The sequence below is a fragment of the Somniosus microcephalus genome, unplaced genomic scaffold (genome assembly GCF_052327205.1).
Source record: "Somniosus microcephalus isolate GS21.2 unplaced genomic scaffold, FLI_Smic_1.0 scaffold289, whole genome shotgun sequence".
Classification (NCBI taxonomy): domain Eukaryota; kingdom Metazoa; phylum Chordata; class Chondrichthyes; order Squaliformes; family Somniosidae; genus Somniosus; species Somniosus microcephalus.
Window position 1 is genome coordinate 341556 of NW_028225476.1, and position 12386 is coordinate 353941.

Consider the following 12386-nt stretch of genomic DNA (forward strand, 5'->3'; position numbering starts at 1 on the left):
TCCCTTTGAATCCTTCCAGGGATTTTTACAGTCCCGGCGCCAGTGACCTTCCTTCCCACACCCGTAACAACTACTCTTGGCTTGGGGAGGGCGATTCCCCTCCTGATGCCACTCTCTTTTAACAGGAGCTGCAGGCCTCGCCTCATGCACCTTTCCCTTCGGGGGAGGCACTTCCTTACTCCTGCTGTTCCTGTAACCTATCGTGAGCTGATCAAGTACTATCTCTTCTGTGGAGCGGGGGTTATTGGGGTCAAACCATGTTTTGGCCTGCTCCCTCACCTGTGGCAAGCAATTGGTGACCAGGCACCGGAGTCAATGAGCCCTTTGACCAGCATCTAGCCCGTCCCGGGCCGGCCCGCCCGGGCAGCTGCGCCAATACACTGACCACAACCTTCCGGCGAAAACCCGTGGGGGCTCTCCCTCTAGCTGTACCGTCCTACCCAATCGGAGGAACGGATTTCCGTCATCTTCCCCCATAACCTGCAAGACCTCGTCCCGTAAATCCTCATACACCCCGTGTCCTCTCTTGCTCTCGTCAGAGAGACACTGGAGGATCGAGCTGTCCAGGGAGAACAGCAGCATTCTGGACTGCTCTCTCCCGTCGCAGTCATTAACTGCTGCGGTCTGCTCCACGTCCCTAAAATGGACGAAGGGATCTCCTGATTCGGAGAGTTTTGGGATGTGGCTTATCATTGCCCTTAGCTGTTGTGCGCTGTGGGGCATTATGATCTGATTCACGAGGGGTCCGTCCTCGCCATCGTCGTTGCCCGGACTGAGCCTCCGGTGTCGAGCGGGACACATCGGTGCCGGCTTCGACCCTACTACCTGGGGTTGCTCTACCTCCGGAATCTCTTCGTCTAACTTCACCGTTTCCTCCCCCGCCTCCCAAAACTCACTATAGCTGGGAGGTGCCGAGGGCACGGTGGTTGGTACCACAACTGCCTCTTGCGGAATCGGTCTTTTGGATTCCCTGGCTAACTGTAGATGGCTCGCTGGTGGGTCCATGAGACACACCAAGCCGTTTGCCTTCGCTAGGGCCGTTCTCAGGTCCTCTAGCTCCCTTTGGCAAGCGCTATGGTCGGCGTTCTCAGACCTATCCTCGATGGCCATCTTGTACGCTGCTCTAGCTCCCAGAATACTTTCCTCCTGTGCCTTTACCTGCTGAGCTGGGCGGACACACCTGTCTCTTATTCTTCCTTCACTGGCCTTGGCCTCAGCGACCTGACACTCCAAGTAATCTATCTTGGTCTCATGGCGATGGGTTACGGGTTGGCTTTCCTGATTCAGCGCGTTGAGCGATGCAATCAGTCTCTTTCCTCCCGCAACCTTTTCCTCTACTTCTGCTAGTAACCCTTTGATCTGGGCCGTCTGTGCTACAACGACTTGGTCCAAAAGCTGGACTTGCTTCTTGTAGCACATCAGCCAGACCGCTTTTTCTACAGATCTTTTGTGCTCTTTGCTTTCTGTCCACTTGATGGCTGCGTCTAGCGGGCGCCTATCTCTTAATAGGTCGGATATCCACTGTTTTGTAAGGTTTACCTTCCCAAAAACATAATCCGCTATTCTCTCATCAATCACATTTCGTTTATTCAGACCTGGATCTAAAACACTACGGCCGAGAAATTCAGTTGGTTGCGCCAGCAGTTAGCGCCTTAAGAGAAGTGAATTTCGGGCGCTATGCGTGTAGCGCAGTTTGCGCCTTGCCCCAAATTAAGTGGACCCTTAGCGCCGGCATAAAGTTTAGCGCACGCCCGGCTGCGCGCGCAGAAAATGACGTCACATCCTCGTGCAACGCCCTTTGCGCGCCCCGATTCCAAACTTCAGTCGGACCGCCCCATTGTGCGGCTGGCGGCCAGAGCGTTTGTAAAATGGAACGCAACACAGCCGACGCGGGCCCCGGGGAGCGCAAATTAAAGGGCACGTACCCTGCAGTATAAAGGGCAGCCATTTTGCAGCAAGCACTCTTGTGCAACGGATTTCTGGACACACAACAAGGAGGAGAGCTAATTGGTTTCGTGCAGCAGTAGCTCAGGTATTTTTGGACTCAGGCCAAAGCGCTGCAAGTGCCCTGTTGGAAATTTGACTGTTTGCCAGCATTTGATGGGGGCTGCATGGGGTGGCAACGCGGAGTTTCAGCGCCATGTGCGTAGGGCTCGCAGACGCGGGGTCAGAGGGGCAGCCCTGGCTAGAGGCAGAGGGGGCAACAGGCGTCGGCAACATAGGCCTTACCCAGTCAGGGTATACCGCCAGCAGCGCTCCTACCTCACCATGAGTGGCGCGCGATGTGTAAGAAGGCTGAGATTCTGAAAGGAGGTGGTTGCAGAGATCTGCCACCTGCTTCGCAGAGATCTGCGTCCAAAGCTCAGGTGCAGGACGTCTCTGTCGGTGGAAGTGAAGGTGACGGTGGCATTGAACTTCTATGCCACCGGCTCCTTCCAATCCGCTGTTGGGGACATAGCGAACATATCCCAGTTCGGCGTGCATTGCTGCATCCGCCAGGTGACCGATGCCCCTTTCAGAAGGAGATGCCAATTCATCTCCTTCCCCATGGCCCTGGAGAGCCAGCATCAGCGTGCAGTGGGATTTGCTAGACTCGCGGCCTTCCCCTTGGCGCAGGGCGCCATTGACTGTACGCATGTGGCTTTGCGGGCACCTCTGGAGCATGGCGAGCAGTATCGCAACCGGAAGGGCTACCATTCTCTCAATGTGCAGCTGGTGTGTGACCACAAGCAGCGCATCCTGGCTGTCAATGCCTGCTTTCCAGGCAGCTGCCACGATGCCTTTATCCTGCGGCAGAGTACTGTGCATGACATGTTCGAGGCACAGCCTCCCCCAAGAGGATGGCTACTCGGGGACAAAGGCTATCCTTTGTGTACCTGGCTCATGACCCCGCTCCGCGCGCCCAGGACCGCTGCTGAAGAGGCATACAACGAGAGCCATCAAAGGAGCAGAAACATAATCGAGCAAACTATTGGGGTCCTCAAGCAGCGGTTCCGCTGCCTTGATCGTTCCGGCGGATTTCTGCAGTATTCGCCGCAACGGGTCCCCCAATTTGTCGTAGTTTGCTGCATGCTACACAACCTGGCTCTCCGCAGGATTCAGGCACTGCCACCTGACGTTGGCCCACCACCTCAGGAGGAGGAGCAGGAGGAGCAGGAGGAGGAGGAGGAGGAGTACGTTCCCAGGAGGGAGCGACAAGGTCCAAGGGCCGTCCGTCGCCAGCTTATTGAACGTAACTTCTAAGCCCCCTGTCAGGGAATGCCTTGTGGCCATGAAGCAAGATGAATGTAGCTGCTCCGCAAGCCCTCAGCCGGCGAAGGCAACAAAGACTAACAAGAACATCCATGGACACTGTCTGAATAAAGATAAATTTATATTTGACAAAAATGAAACCCCTTCCCACATGAATCCCAAAAACAATCAACGGCCCCCACAAAAAGTGCAACAAACGACTCACTCCCACAACCTGGGGAGGAGTAACTCCACATTTGAACAAACCAGGCCTCAACCTCGGCCTTAACGCAAAAAACATACCCATAAACAAAACAACCATGGGCAAAATAAAGATGTCCACCGCCATATAAAATGAAAGCTGGCCACACCCTCTACTTAGTGGCCCGCGAGGGCGAGACCTTGTCCAGCCTTTTGGCGCCCCTGCCCGGCCTGCTGCTCCTCCGCAAGCTCTGCCCAGTGGCTGCTGCGAGGCTGGGGGAAGGCGCCTGAGGGTCAGATGTCCTTCCGCCAGATGGCCTTGGGGGGCGGCCTACACGGGCTGTGGGCCTCGAGGGGCCGGCTGTTGATTGGCGCACATGTGCATGGCCACCATCAGCTCCAGCCGCTTGCCGTTGACGCTCCATTGGGGGAGTGGCGGCGACGGATAGCGCAATGTGGGCAAGCTGGCATATTGGAGGCGCTGGCTGGTGATGTCGCACGCTGGCACTCGCCCGGCACGCACTGCATGATCCGCACCAATCAGCCGAAGGGCGGATCGCTGTGCTGCTGCAGCGCGGCGGGTGTCCTGGCGATGCCTGGCTGAGGCAGCGCGTGTGGCAGCAGTGAGTGCCCCTGTTGCCCTGGTCTGCGCCCGCATCACATCCGCCACTGACTTGACGGCATCAGCCAGCGACTCCATCGCCGGAGGCATCCGTTCCACTACCTCCATCATCATCCGGCCACTCTCGGCATTTGATGCCCCAAACTCCCGCACACTGGCCGCCAGCGACTCGATGGCCTCAGGCATCCGTCCCACCACCTGCATGAGCTCTGTGTGGCGGCGGTCCGAATCCTCGGCCATTTGGTCCAGCTGGCGCACCTCCTCCGAGGTGAAGGTGGCCGGACTGGAGGCGGGACTCTCCCGCTGGGGAGCAGGGGTCCGAGCTAGGCGACCCTTGGCACGTTGCTGGCGCCGAATGTCCGCAGCAACTGCACTCCCCTCCGATCCTTCCCCCCTCTGGGGGGAAGGCCGCGGCCCACCCGCAGCCCTCCTGGGTGGCTGGACGCCACTGGTCCCAGCAGCTGCACTCCCCTCCGAAAGTTGCTCCAGGCTCTCGTCCAGGGAAGACGTGTCCAACACTTCACCCTCTGCTGCGGGACCTGAGTCCTCCCCTGATGGTCCGGGTTGCTCTTCCTCCTCCTCCTCCTCCTCCTCCTCCTCCTCCTGTTCGGAGGGGCTGTCACTGGCAGCTTCAGGGAGCTCTTCGTCACCAGCTGAAAGCAGGAAGGCACAAGAGTAGCTTCAGAGTAAGGAGAGGGCGTCAGCGAGGGAGTCATGACTGGTGGCATTCAGCGCATTGGTGGCACAGTGGCAAAGGAGGTAGCTCGGATGCGCAAGTGCGACGAGAGAGGGCCAAAAGGCGAGGTCCTTACCATTGCCGGGCAGCGGAGGGTCGGCTTCGCCACACGCTCTGGGCACAATCACGCGGCCTCCCATGAGGCCATTCACGCGCTCCTCCAGGGGAGTGAGCTTCTGGAACTTGGCGCGGCCTCCCCCGGTGATGTCGCGGCGCTTGCGATTATTCGCAAGTTTAGCCTGCAAGAGAAAGGACGGGCTCTAAGTACGGTGTGTAGCCGTGATGTAGTGTGCACTGCCTCCCATGGTGGAATAGCTTGGCCAGAGTGTAGCCCTGATCTAGTGTGCACTGCCTCTCATGGTGGAATAGCTTGGCCAGAGTGTAGCCCTGATCTAGTGTGCACTGCCTCTCATGGTGGAATAGCTTGGCCAGAGTGTAGCCCTGATCTAGTGTGCACTGCCTCTCATGGTGGAATAGCTTGGCCAGAGTGTAGCCCTGATCTAGTGTGCACTGCCTCTCATGGTGGAATAGCTTGGCCAGAGTGTAGCCCTGATCTAGTGTGCACTGCCTCTCATGGTGGAATAGCTTGGCCAGTGTGTAAAGTGCAGAATGTGCAATTGATGCTCATGACTGTCCCAAAGCTGCTGGCTGAGGGCTGCCCATTAGGCCTTTCAGGTCCCTTTGCCCATCATGTCAGGTGTACATGCAAGAATGAGGAGGAGAGTGGAAAGGGTACTCACCCTGACAATCCTGGTCAGGTCATTGTATTTCTTCCGACATTGCACCTTGTCCCTGGGGGCATCGCCGTAGGACGACACCCTGGTGGCGATCTCCCTCCAGGCTTTGGTGCAGACGCGGTGGGTGGGATTCCTGCCATTGTCTGGGAACAAGATCCTGCGCCTCTTCTCCAATGCTGTCAGCATGATATCCAGATCACGCTCTCAGAAGCGCAGGGCACGCTCACGGGCCTTATCATGCGTTGCCATGGCTCCTTGGGCTCAACAGCAGTGTTGAGGCCTAGTTTGAAAGCTGCAGTGTGCAGGGCGTGGCAGCAGACCAAATCGTCCCTTCCCCCTTTAAGAGCTGGCCGGCGCCACGGGGTCTGCTGTCAATCAAAAAATGACCGCACCCGCGCTGCGCCCCGCCTCGGCGCTATCCCTCTGCACCGCCGGCTTAGCGCCTAAAGATAGTCGTGTAACGCCTCTTTTAGCACTCCAGCAACCTCTTAGGGCGAAGCAACTGAATTTCGGCGAAGGGGGCGCAACTTTGGGGCGGGCGCTAAAGTCGGGCGGGCGCTAACGTTAGCGCCCCAAAACTGGCTATACTGAATTTCTAGGCCTACATTCCTGCTGCCAAGGTCCTGCCGCGGTCGCCATCTCTGTAGGGGGCTTCTCTTGCTTGCTCTGGTCTCCTGCCAGGCTGCTTGCAATAATTACCCGTGAGTGGTTCGACCCACTCGCCCCTATGGTTCTCGACCTTGGACTTAGGTGCAGGGAACTGTAGTGCAGAAAAACTCAATAGACCAGGTCGAATAGCACGAAATGGATGCCTTTATTGAACAGTTTGCAGCATGATAAAATACATGTCATATGCACAGATTAAAGCAACTACAAGCATGCACACATCTATAAACTTAACTCTATAGAAATGGGGAACACACGGCACATCGTAAAAGGGGTAACACATTAAAACTACCCTTAACCCCCTCCCCTAGACCTAACTAAGTTTCGGCTTGAGGAACTCGGGATCATGCTCACCACTTTAAGAATTGCAAAAAGGGATTCACTGCCTTTCGACACAGCTTTCCGTTGTCACGTGGGTTTGGAAGCTTCTGGCGCAGCTTGTTTTCCTCTTGGTTCACCTGCAATGAGCGCTCGCCGATGTGATGTTGAGACACTGGAGTGCCGGGCCCTGAGTGTCTTCTTCTTCGGCCTGGGTCGTCGATGATCTCCCGACAAAAGTACCCGGGCCACCCTTGTCGTCTTCCCGTCGTGGCCGGGCCTTGCCTGGCCGAGCTGGCTTCCAAGCCGAAATCTTCTCGTCGTCTTCTCGTCGTGGCCGGGCCTTGCCTGCCCGAACGCCGAACACGTTCCGAACCGAAGTGCTGTGTGAAGGTCTCTGATGGTCTTGAAGCGTCTTACCGAAGAAGTTGAAGAAGTTCTGAAGCAGTTCCGAAGCTACTGATGGACCTTTTTCAATCCACAGTTATACCTTTTTGGAACATTCTTATCTCCCGCCAAATCATAGTCCTGTCTTTGTAATAATTTTGGCGGGCAGAACTCTCTGCAGGGGTGTTTTGTCTTCATAACGGGAGTCGGTGATAGCTTAACTGGCCTTCCTGGGCCGATAATGTCTTTGCTTTGTTACCGTAACTTGGTTTGTATATTGATCGGTCTGGAGATTGCCCTTGATGGCTGTTAAACGGCTTCTCTTTGTACAGTAAATGGGTTAAAGTGTTCGTTCAATTGTCCGCCCATTTCTTGATGGGTCTCATCCTGCTACCCAAATCTGTCCTGTACTTATAATCTAATCAATATGTATACTCAGTTCCATGTGTTTCGGCTTCTCGAAACTGGTTTTCGCGGGCTTTTAATGTCCTCAATCCACAAGCCTGTCTGGCTTGCAGTAACAGAAATTCAAATGGTCCCAGAAGCTGGTCACGAGGTCTGGCGGCCATTTTGTGTGCCCTTTTATCAAAGGTTTCTCTGTATAAGCTTCTTTTGGTCAATAAAGCTGTCTTATTAACCCTAATTTCCTGCGTGATTATTTAATGAAAATTTCGCGAATCTTACAAAGGGTTGATTCAACTGGAATTAGCAACAAAATAGCACCTGAAATTTAGGCAGGGTGCACAGAAACAATGGGTGTAAATCCTGTGCTAATGTTTTGCACCTGATTAGCACTGTATCTGGAATTTCCTGTATGGATTTTCAGATAGTTGGCCCTGAAGTTAGTTGCCCAATATAAATTGCATGTAACTGAGTGCCAGAGTCCTGTGCACTCAGATTCCCCAGTCTGTTGCTGGGTGCAATTCAGAGGCAAATTTACTCCAAAACAAGAAAGCTGGAGCAGTAGCTTCCAGAGCAATAAAGTTAAAATTATCAGAGTGAATAGCGAGCTATTTCTGCTCCCTTCGCCGTCCCATTTCACATGGATCTGGGGCAGTAAATTGGCTAGACAGCCTGCACAGTGCACCTGGGCGGTCTGCACAGAGCGGGATTAAACGGAGTGGACTTGAACAGAGGGCTTTGGTTGGGAATTTGGAAAGAGTGGGAATTCGGAGGAGAGGGAAGGAGTTGTTGCTTTTTGCCTACACTACTTGTGGTACTTTGTGTTGCAGGTAGATATTTAATTTCAGTACCCTTAACTTAATCCAGATCAAGTAAGTAGTCAGGAAACTACACTGTAAACTAAGTTACCTAATCACAAATTTATTTAAATTTAATTAAATAAATCAAGGTCATATAGGCATTGCAGTGCAGGCGATGTGCCGCAACTGCAGCATGTGGGAGTTTGTGGAGAGCATTGTGATCCCGACAACCATGATTGCAGTCAGTGCCTGAATCTTGAGGAACCTCAGCTCAGAGTTTTTGAGCTGGAGACTGAGGTGTGGACATTGGGGAGAGTTACCTGGATGCTTTGGTCCAGGAGGCTGTCACACCCCTTAGGTTAGGTACTGGTACAGGTCTGGCTAGTGGTCAGGGATAGGAGGGTGTGACTGCAACTCAGGCAGTTAAGGGGACCCAAGGTGCAGTGCTGGAGGAGCCTCAGCCTTTGCCCTTGTCCAACAGGTATGAGGTTCTTGCTGTCAGTGTGGATGAGGGAAAAGCCTGTAGGATGGTTGAGCAGACTGACCACGGCACCATGATGCAGGAGGCCATTCAAGTTGGGGGAGTGAAAGGGAATGTAGTTGTGGTAATGGACAGTATGGTCAGGGGGATAGATACTGTTCTCTGCAGCCGCGACCGAGAGTTACGAAGGTTGTGTTGCCTGCCCGATGCCAGGGTTTAAGACATCTCCTCATGGCTGGAGAAGAACGTGCATTGGTAGGGGGAGGATCCAGCTGTCGTGGTCCATGTAGGAACCAACGACATAGGTAGAACTAGGAATGAGGTTCTGCTGAGGGACTTTGAGGAGCTAGGATCCAAATTAAAAAGCAAAACCTCAAAGGTAATAATCTCTGGATTGTTACCTGAGCCACGTGCAAATTGGCACAGCAACAAGCAGATTAGGGGGGGTAAAATTGGATCGTGCCCTCTTTGGGACGCTAACTTTGCTGGGGCACTAATTTTAGGACCATAAAAAAGTTAATGCCCCCGGGCCCAAAATTCACTGGTAGTGCCCCAAGAGGGAGGCGGGACACTATTGGAAGCGCCCCGCCTCCATCTTGGGACGTTGTGAGTGAATATCGCGGCGCTACTTGCCGCAGCCACGCCACGGTACTGCAGGCCTTCCTCCCCTTATTAAAGGGGAGGGGCCTAGCGCAGCGCGACCCGGGGCCCAGCTGGGCCGCCAGGGATCGGACTGCCGGCAAAAGAGCTCAGCACTCGAGGAGTGCCGGGCTCATGGCGCGCAGCTGGCACCCCACAGTGGGGGGCTTCACAGGAGGCCGGGCACAGCAACGGGAGCAGGTCTGGCAGGAGGCCAGTAACAGAAATGGCTGCCCGGCACCTCTCCTATAATTTGCGTCGCCCCGGCTGCACGTATGCTCCCCTGACCTTGTCGGACATAGTGTCCGGTGGTAATTCAGGGGGCGCTACCGAAGATAGCGACCGGGGCGCGAGCGGGGCGCTGCGCATGGCGATGCATCGTTGGAGGTGGAGTGTTGCAGGGTGCTAACGGTTACCGCCGCTGCTAACCTCCCGCTGAATTTCGCGGGAAGCATTAGCGGTGCCGCGGGGCGCTAACGGTTACTGCCTCTGCTAGTCTCCCGCTGAATTTCGCGGGAAGCATTAGAGGTGCCGCGCCCGGGCGCTAGTTGCTTTGCGCCCCGTTAACGCCCTCTTAGGGTGCTAACAGGAGGCGCAAATCAACCGAATTTTTCCACCTAGAGGTTTAAATGCGTGGCTCAAAGAGTGGTGTGGGAGGAAGCGGCTTCGGTTCATGGGGCACTGGCACCAGTACTGGGGAAAGAGGGAGCTGTTCCGTTGGGACAGGCTCCATTTGAACCGGGCTGGTACCAGTGTCCTGGTGAACTGAATAACTAGGGCAGTAGGCAGGGCTTCAAACTAATGAAGGGGAGCGGCGGGAGGATTCAGGAAAGAGTAAATTTTAAAGCAGCGGGAGAAATATCAAGGTTCTAGAGCAGAGTAGAGTTTTGGGTAAAAATAAGCAGAGTGGGTCAGGAAGGGACAGAGAGAGTAACAAAGGTAATAAAGCATCAGTGACTAAGGTGACATCAGGGGAGAAGAGAAATAAGTCAAAGCTAAAGGCATTATATCTGAATGCAAGAAGCATTCACAACAAAACAGATGAATTAATAGGACAGATAGAAATGAACAGGTTTGAGCTAATAGCCATAACGGAGATGTGGTTGCAAAGTGGCCAAGGTTGGGAACTAAATATTCCAGGATACATATCTTTTAGAAGGGATAGGCAAAATGGAAAAGGATGCGGGGTAGTCCTGATAATAAAGGATGGGACAAAGACAGTATAGAGAAAGGATCTTAGCTCTGAAAATCAAGAAGCAGAATCAGTTTGGGTAGAGCTAAGAAACAGCAAGGGGCAGAAAACATTGGTGGGAGTTGTTTATAGGCCCCCAAACAGTAGTTGTAATGTAGAGCAGAGTATAAATCAGGAAATTAAAGACGCAAATAACAAGGGTAATACAGTAATCATGGGGGTCTTTAATCTACATATAGACTGGGCAAACCAAATTTGCAGGAATAGTGTGGAGGACAAATTCATGGAATATATGCAAGACTGTTTTCTAGATCAGTATGTTGAGGAACCAACTAGGGAACAGACTATTTTAGACCTAGTATTGTGCAACGAGAAAGGGTTAATTAATAACCTTGTATTAAAGAGGCCATTAGGGAAGAGTGACCATAATATGATAGAATTTTATATTGAGTTTGAAAGTGACTTAGTTATATCCGAAACTAGGGTCTTAAATCTAAACGAGGCAAATTATGTTAAAACCAGAAGTGGGCAGGTTCTGTTTGGGATTCAGACTTTTAACACTTTAACTTCCCACCAACTCAAACCCACCTGTTTTTTGGGGTTAAATTTCCCCCCAATGGCTTTGCTCTGCCCAATATTTAGTTGGAGGAAATTTCTGCTCATCCTGTACTGAATGTCAGACCATGACTGTCCAGTCACGTGTGGTGGCTGTGGTCTGAAGAATGCAGGATACATACGGGAAACCACGAGCAGTTAAAGCATATCGAATTTATTTACCAGGAGGATACAAGGTAGTAGTTTGAAAATGCTCAAAATAAATAGAAAAATCAACAGCACGATGTATCAATACTACAAAACAGTGTAATCACAAACAAAAAGCAGAAAAATTGACGTTCAAGCCATCACTGAAAATTAGGGTGAATTGTGCTTCAACTGGGCCGAGTCAGAAGTCCCCAGCGCACCAACAAAATCCTCTTTCCGACAAGGGATAATAAGACGAGGGCGGGGATGAGGGTGACAGGACAGGGTGGACACGGCTCCAGGAAGTGCTCTGGGTTTCGGAGCTTGAGCGGCGGCTGGAGTCACTGCGGGGCATCCGCGAGGCTGAGAGTTACGTAGATAGCAGGTTTCTGGAGGTGGTCAGCCTGCAGCTTAAGAGTAGGCAGGCAGAGAGGGAACAGGTGACCGCCAGACAGAAGAGGAGGACCAGGCAGGTAGTGCAGGAGTCCCCGGAGTGCATCTCGCTCTCCAACCAGTATTCTGTTCTGGGTACTGGTGAGGGCGATGGTTCCTCTGGGGAGGGCAGCCAGAGTCAAGTCTATGGCACCACGGGTGGCTCAGCTGCACAGGGAGTGGGTGAAAGGAAAAAGAGTGGAAGAGCAATAGTGGTAGTGGATTCAATAGTTAGGGGAGCAGAGAGGCGTTTCTGTGACCGTAGACGTGACTCCAGGATAGTATGTTGCCTCCCTGGTGCCAGGGTCAAGGATGTCACTGAGCGGCTACAGGACACTCTGAGGGGGGAGGGTGAACAGCCAGAGGTGGTTGTCCATATCGGTACCAACAACATAGGCAGAAAGAGGGATGAGGTCCTGCAGGCAGAGTTTAGGGAGCTAGGAGAGAAATTAAAAAGCAGGACCTCAAAAGGTAGCAATCTCCAGATTACTCTCAGTGCTACATGCTAGTGAGTACAGGAATAGGAGAATAGAACAGATGAATGCGTGGCTGGAGAGATGGTGCAGGAGGGAGGGCTTTAGATCCTGAGGCATTGGAACTGTTCCTGGGGAAGGTGGGACCAGTACAAGCGGGTAACACCTCAACAGAGCCAGGACGAATTATCTCACGGGGAGGTTTATTAGTGCTGTTGGGGAGGGTTTAAACTAGCTTGGCAGGGGGAAAGGCACCAGCATATAGGAGTAGAAAAGAGGAATAAGGTGCATAAAAGAGTGAGTGCGTTGGATACTACTAGAGGCAGAA